This window comes from Thermobia domestica, chromosome 15, assembly GCF_964235325.1.
Source record: "Thermobia domestica chromosome 15, izTheDome1.hap1.1, whole genome shotgun sequence".
NCBI lineage: Eukaryota > Metazoa > Arthropoda > Insecta > Zygentoma > Lepismatidae > Thermobia > Thermobia domestica.
This window is the reverse complement of record NC_137468.1, coordinates 43887628-43895453: the sequence shown is the minus strand read 5'-3', so window position 1 is coordinate 43895453 and position 7826 is coordinate 43887628.

Genomic DNA, 7826 nt, shown 5'->3' with positions numbered 1-7826 from the left:
CTTTAATCTACACTCAGTTTTTTACGTTAAATTTCTCTGAGGTTATTGTAGAGAGTGAAACATTTATTTTATTCATATTTAATCCACATACATTTTTTCCTATACACTTCTTTGAGACCCCAAGATAATGAAACTTTTATTTTTCACCTACATTGTTTTTTTCTTTAATTTTGTGGGGGGGGGGGCAAAAGAGTGAAACGTTTGTTTTATTTTTTCACCTACATGCAGCCTTTTCCTTTAAATTTCTTAGGGGGTCCCAAGAGCGTGAAACGTTTACTTTATCTATTTTTCACCTGTATTCGGAGCTCTTTCCTTTAAATTTCTATGGGAGCCCCCAAGATATGAAATTTTTATTTTATTTATTTTTAATCTACATCCAGTTTTTCTCTAAATGTCTTTGCGAGTCCCCAAGAGAGTGAGGTCCGAAGCTATAGCTTGTTTAGCTTATAAAGAAATCCGACACTGATTAGTTTTATTAGACAGATACTTGTTGTTTCATATGATATTTGGTGTAATATTTGCGTTTACTTTTAGGGAAAATGTGAATTATAAACCTTGATAGCCCTTGTACTGCTTATCCTAAGTTATTTTGTATTATCTTTTACCTACCGTTCGGGGGCCCCCGCAAAGTGGGGCTCGGGGCGGCAGCACCGCTTGTCCCGCCCTTACGCCGCCACTGACATAAACAACGCAGCCTTGCGGCTTTCCCGACGAGGCCACATTTCATCTCAATGGAACTGTTAACAGACATAACTATGTATATTGGGCAAGCAGCAACGCTCATGTTTCAGAAGTGATCCATAATCAAGTTGACCCTTGTATAAATGTGTAGTGTGTAATTCACGGTAATGTTCTGGTGGTTACTCTCCTAGATGGGAGATTAACAGGTAAAACTTATCAAAACCTGCTGCAAGCATTACTGGAACCATATTTGGACAACTTACCTCTCGCAAATCTACTTTTTACTGCCAACATGATGGTGCGCCGCCGCACTTCAGTATCAATGTTCGACAATGGCTGGATGCAGCAGTTCGTGGATATCGGATTGGGCATCCTGCTCTGGTGGAATGGCCACCGAGATCGTCTGATTTAACACTGCTTGATCTTTTCTGTAGGGTCACTTAAAATCTGTTGTTTACAGGGATCGCCCACGTACAATTGCTGCTCTACAATACAATAGTCGCGAGGCCTGGGCTGCTATTACCACTGAAAGTCTGCAACGGTTTAGGGCCAGTTTGCGACATTATATGGCAACTTGTGAACAACAAAATGGACATCACTTCGAACATCTATGCAGAGCACACTTGCAACATTGTTTTACCTTTATCAGGATTTTTCAACAGGTAGGTGACTTGAAGTGAATGAGTTACGTTACGTGCGGTATCCCATGCGTGAGTGTCGCAGTCCTTTCTCCTCATGTCATTCATTTGTCAAAGGAACAAAGATGATATATACCATTATCTTCCATCAGACGAATGCTGGGGTGGTATAACTCAAATAGCTAGTTCTATATTTCTAATCCCTTTCCAATGACATAAGCAGTATTGCTCACGAGACCAAAACATTCTTGTGTCTCGACTTATTTCGAACGCATACACGACACTAGACAATCCTTCAGCGAAATGAGATGAGACAAGTTTACGAGCCGAGACGAGAACAGCAAATGAATAATGAAACTCACCAGCCAAGAAACTATTTATTTGTTTGTTCAAGGAAATGACACAAGGAGAGATTGGGCCTCCACTCCAAGGTCACATCGGCACTTTAGGTGATTCTAGGACTGGAGAAGGAAGCGGCCCTGGCCTGAGAGAAGGGACTATCCTGGCATGCACCCGTGAAGGTCTGAGGAAAAATAGGAAAAACCTTAGTTATGATGTCCCATCGAAGCAGGATTCGTGTCCACGCTTCGCCCACCCAAATACCGTGTGGCAGGCAGGCACACTACCCGTACACCAGCGGCTGGATACGAGATAATTAATCTATCTCGTTTGAACTCGTCTGGAAATGTGACGATATTGGCGCTTCTGTTTCTAGATGAGACAACAATTGAATATAAGACAGGATCTAAGTGCTGCAATAAGTAGAATAGAATTGTATGGTTCAAAGTTGTCTTAGCACAAAACAGAATATATTTCTAGGGAGTTTATAGTTTAAAAGTTGTTGCTTGTTTTAAGGCACTTGCGTGGCCACAGTACCCGTTTAACTTGTATTGCGATAACTGATATTTATCGACTCTTCTCTGGTTTTTGAGTTTTGGCACTTAGACCCTTTCTAATTTTATTCAATTGTCTTCTTGTCTCATCTCGTTGACATCACTAACCAATTTTTCGTAGCTGTCCCCTCCTCTTTGATGGTGACGCCACTGCCTTGAATTGACGTTGCATGTAATCCTTCTTCATATCCTTCATTGTTACCGTTCCTTCTATTCAACTTGGTCCAGGATACTTCAAACTACACGCACTTACCTTAATTGTTGTTCAAGGATGACGTGGCAACATTGCATTTTTCTTTACCATTGGGCGCTATACCAGTGTAGAGCCCAAACGGTTGATCCAATCTCAAAAATTCCAACATTTTGGATTGAAAACATACTTTCCAACAACATTGCTCTCTTATCATTTTTTCGTATCTTCAATAGTTACCGAGATGGCCTATGTAAACGGACCCTGTATTTCCCTGGATCTTTTCTTAGATATGACAATAAAACAAACAAACCGGAAGCCCCCTCCCCCCCAGAAAAATATGCACAAATCAGCGCTACTGTTAGTTCTAATAGACTATCTAAGGCTTACAATAACGTTTCCCAGCGGAGAACGAAATATAATACCAAAACAAAAATGTTTTTTGTATCTTTTTCTTGGTTGAGGATATTTTTTCTTGCCTGCCAGTTGGATTTAGTCAACCCGTATAACATATATCTCAAGTTGTATAGCTTTCAGGCACTTGATAAGGTAATTAGGCAACCCAAATTGACATATGTGATATGTCAGGCTGAATAACTTACACTCGCTGGCAACCTAAATATGTTTGAAAGCTAATCAAGATATCCAGTCCCGAACCAAACATACGACTCACAAGTAGTAAATCTTGTGAAAGCACTCTTCTGGTTGTAGAACCCATTACAGTATAATAAAGTCGGTACTGAAGAAGAAAATTAAAAAAAAAAAAAAAAAAAAAAAAGCGAAAATTTAAATTTCTTTTTTAAAAATAGAACTGCTTTTGGGAAACAAAATAAGGAAGTTTTTTTGTATCTTTATTCGTTTATTACTGGTATCTAGACAAACATCTTTCAATAATCTGGCTTTTTGGTTGTATTAATCTTATATCAGATGAATATTAATGGACTTTGCAAGTAAACATTGTTTAATGAAGCCAAAGCCATGAATACTAAGTTCTTCGTGTAGCAGAAAAAAAAAAAGAAAAGCTCCCTGATTTGGGAGGGGGTATAGCTTCGGGTGGGGAGCGTGTCAGCTAAGAGGGATGGTGTACGTGCCATTTTCGGTGGACGGGAGAATATAGTCGTGGCTTTATTATTGATCATCTTTGTTTTTTTAAATTTATTAATTTTCCAAATAAGGGTATTCTTCGTGTCACACACTGTACAAATGTTTACCAAGGAACTTCAAAAATATTTTGAAATAATCGCTTTCATAATTTATCTTTATTCTTAAATAAATTTTATTTCAGATACTACAAATTCTATAGCACAGTAGTAATCCGACTTCTCATTCATTAGTAAGACTATTCATGGCTTTGGATTGATTATTTTAACAAAAGAGACACTGACTAAAGCTTAAAACCCACTTTATTTTAAATTATATTTAAATTATAATGGTCAGTGTCTCTTTTGTTAAAATTCTCATTCATGTCACCATCTAAATCAAAAACCAATGTTATTTCACTCATCATCTATAGAACGTACTCCAAGAGAAAAAAATTGAGAAGGAAATTTAAATTCACGTTCACTTTTATTGTAAATTATGCTCAATTTCTTTTGAAATTTAAATCAGTTACTTTGTAAAACGAGATTTTTTTTTTTAAGTTCAATTTAATATCCATTTAAAAAAATCATGTATGCTATTTTAATGCTGTGTCAGGTTCAACAAGTATGAGTATAAAACAGAATGGGAAGAGCAAAACGAATGATTTGAAACTTATTTTTTAAAAAAATGTCTCGCATGCATATTTTTGCTTTTGTAAAATAGTACACAAAGTGCGTTTGTTGTAAGTACAAAATGAAAGTGAAGAACAAACCTGCATTTTTCACTAACTGGCGAAACAGTAAGGACAGCCATTTCATACTTTACAGAACAGAAATCGACAATGAATGGTTATTGGTTCAATTACGATTCTTGTATAATAGGTAAAACCTTCCACATATTCAGATAAATGTAGATTTTTAATAAATAACGTTTCTAAAAAGTAAGCGTGATTTTAAGATTAAAATCCATTATGATATTTTGAGCGAAACTTTTTTTGTTTTTTGGGGGGAGGGGGGGGGGCACTCACAGATAAGCTTATAAAATCTTGTCATTTTTCATAAAGTTTTTGAGTAAAAATATGTTTTATAAAGATCACACACAACACCGGTTCTAAATATACTACTAATTTAAAAATTACTTATTAAACAAATTTTATAAGGAACTTAATTTTTATCTCAATATAATTGTATATATATATATATATATATATATATACAACTGAACACATTATAAAAAACGGAAGAAAGTTTAACCAGTATCTTTCTACCAAAATATTCCACAATCTATGCACAACGAGTACATTTCTGACAGTAGAAAAGCAAATCGAATTTCAGAAACTGCAAACTTATCTATATATATAAAAGAGAACGCACAAATCCTTTGTGAACTCATCACGCTAATACGGCTGAACCAATTTCTTTCATTTTTGGGGGGTTATTATGATTTGGACCCTAGATGGTTTTTATCATATCACTTTAATTTTTAATTACCAGTGTCTTGAGATAATTGACCATTCAAGTGTCCATACGTACAAATCCTTTGTTATTAGTTCATCATAGGTAAAAATAAACGTATTTATATGCAACCCGCATGACCATGTGACTCGGCGGGTTAACATAAATGACAGGCGCTATAATGTTAACATTTACTGCAATTTGAAAGCGAAAAAGTAAAAATTATCTAAGTAACAAAGTTTATTGCGTTCCGGGGTGACCGCAGCGAAGCGGGGTGAACGCTGCTAGTAGTCAATAAAGAAAAACTGAAACTACTGAAATTACATTGTGAAAATTTCTATTAAATAAAACGTATTTCAAATCGTTTCCATACATTTATGTACTATATTGTATACAACGCCAATCTGACACTTTACATAATTATATCACATTTAGAAGCTAAAAAATCACAGAATTATGCATGATACTTTTTCTCAACTTTCTCACACGAAGTTCAGTAAGGCATCGAACAGGAATTCCGTTTTGATTCACACGCGATAGCATTTTCAAGGTGAATTACACAACAAAATACAATATTTAAAACTATGAAATTTTTTCAGACTGAAATTTACAATATAAATCATATACAACTAAAATATAAACGGGATTTATGATGAACACATATATAAACCATATAAGATATGCATATAATTATTTCAACAACTTTAGTGTATTGATTACTTCTATAATAATATTTCACAACTAAAAATAAAATCGTTAATATGACTAGTTCTACTGGAATGTTAAATATCTGTACTTACATTTACTAATAATACAGCATTATTATGCTAATAATTAGTATTACATTATGCAGAAGCTTGTTAAGGCAACCAAGACGTACACAATTACTGAGACCGATCCGATTCTCAACTTACTGTCAGTCGATCTGACGATACATATCGGAAATCCTACTTTTCCCTTTTGTCAATAAGACGATTCGCGATCATTCGTTCAAAAACAAAAGGAAGGAAACTCTATCTCCAAAGCTCTCAAGAGTTTTACATTCTTCTTCAACTCTTGGTTGCAGAATTAGACTATTTAATACTATAAAAATAAAGAAATAAAATTGTAAAGGTAACTATTTCATGTTGTACACTTCAAACAGAAAAATAAAAGCTATATTTAATTTTCACGTAGTTATTTACAAATAATAACGCATTTATCTCGCACAATGCTTACAGCATTACTGTCTACTTTCAATAATTCACATCTTAATCATCTTACAAAATCATTAAAAACATATTCCCTGGGACCTGTTTCACAAAACTTATAACTTTTCGAAGTGTTTCTTAGAACTCGTAAAATACACTGTGAACTCCAAAAGAATAGCAACAATCATTTGTCTCTACTAGTAACATTTATGTTGTATAAATGTTACAATATACACATTTGTCAAATTTTTATTTTGATTGCTAATAATATACCTAGCATTGCAAGATTTCTACCTCTCATTTGTGAAACAGGCCTTTGGTGAACTTTTCCCTTTTATCAATTAAGTTTCATCACCTTCTGACGAACAACTATGTCACATGCAATATTACAAATACCTGTGTATACTCAATTGCTGGTTTCCAGGAGAGGAGTAGGATAACGTTCCGCAACCGGTGTGCCTCGGCAAAGTGAATAGTTTGACCAAACTTTTACCTATTATAAGAAATTAATTGTTCAGTTTTATATTATGTTTTATTACTTCTACTCCAGGTACAGTTTCATAATGCTTGTACAGTATTTTATACTATGTCCCAGATTTAAAAGCCGGCAGAATATTGAAATTAAAACTTCTGAAAATTTCTCTGGATATATTTTGCTGGAAATATGGATATCCAGCTTTCTTAGAGATGGCAGTTAATGTGTTATTGCCATGTTCAGCTACATATGTGTGAACTGATCTTCTCGACCTTGAGTCGATAATGAAAACTGACTTTCATTGAAAACGACTCCTCCAGGGATTATTATCCCGTGTTCAGTTAAGCAGGCACGAGTATCACATTAAAGATATGAGTAAAATTATTTTCTTTGATAGTACCGGAAAAACGAATTTTTTTACAGTAGGATAACTTCACTTATGAAGTATAAATCCACTTATCTACCATAATATATTTTTAATTCATGATCATAATTACAATTAAATACACGGTTCGGTATGTTCAATGATAATAAAACTAGGTTAATTATAATATGAATTTCGACTAATGGTGTCTGTTCGAGCCCGTATATAGCCAGTTTTTATTATTTATTTATTTTTTTCTCCTTTTGCCGTTGAGTGAGTTTGAGAAAGCTTACTTTTTGTAAACAGTTGGCCCATGCCTGATGTGCGTCCGCTCCCCTTCTTGGGATTGTTAGCGTCCACTATCTGCTGCGTGAGAGGAATAGTGCCCAGAGTCGCGCAAAAAAGTGTTTTGTGTGTTTCTCATTCAGTGCGTGGAGAAATTATTCATTTAAAAACATTAAGAAACTTGCAAAGAGTGAAAAATAGAACATATCAAACCAATTCAGTTTTACATATTCATTTCATATTTTTCTTTAGTTTTATATATTTTCTTCTCTTTAAAATGAAAGACTTTCAAATGACAAACCGTCGTTCGCTGAGAAGTTTCAACAGTGTCCATTAACAGAAACACATTCTGGAACAGTGTAGTAGGATATGGTCAAGCGCTCTAGCTGTGCTTTCTTACCGATTTTCGTGAGATCTATGAAGTGAAGCTGCTCGTTCTTGTCAATACTTTATGACTGATCCTAGGAGAAATCCAAAAGGTGTTGACAGTTGAGTGTTTACACAGTTTCGTGAAGACAACTGGGAGGAAGAAGAAATAGCTAGCGGACTTCCCTTAAGAAACCCCGCCTTAACGAA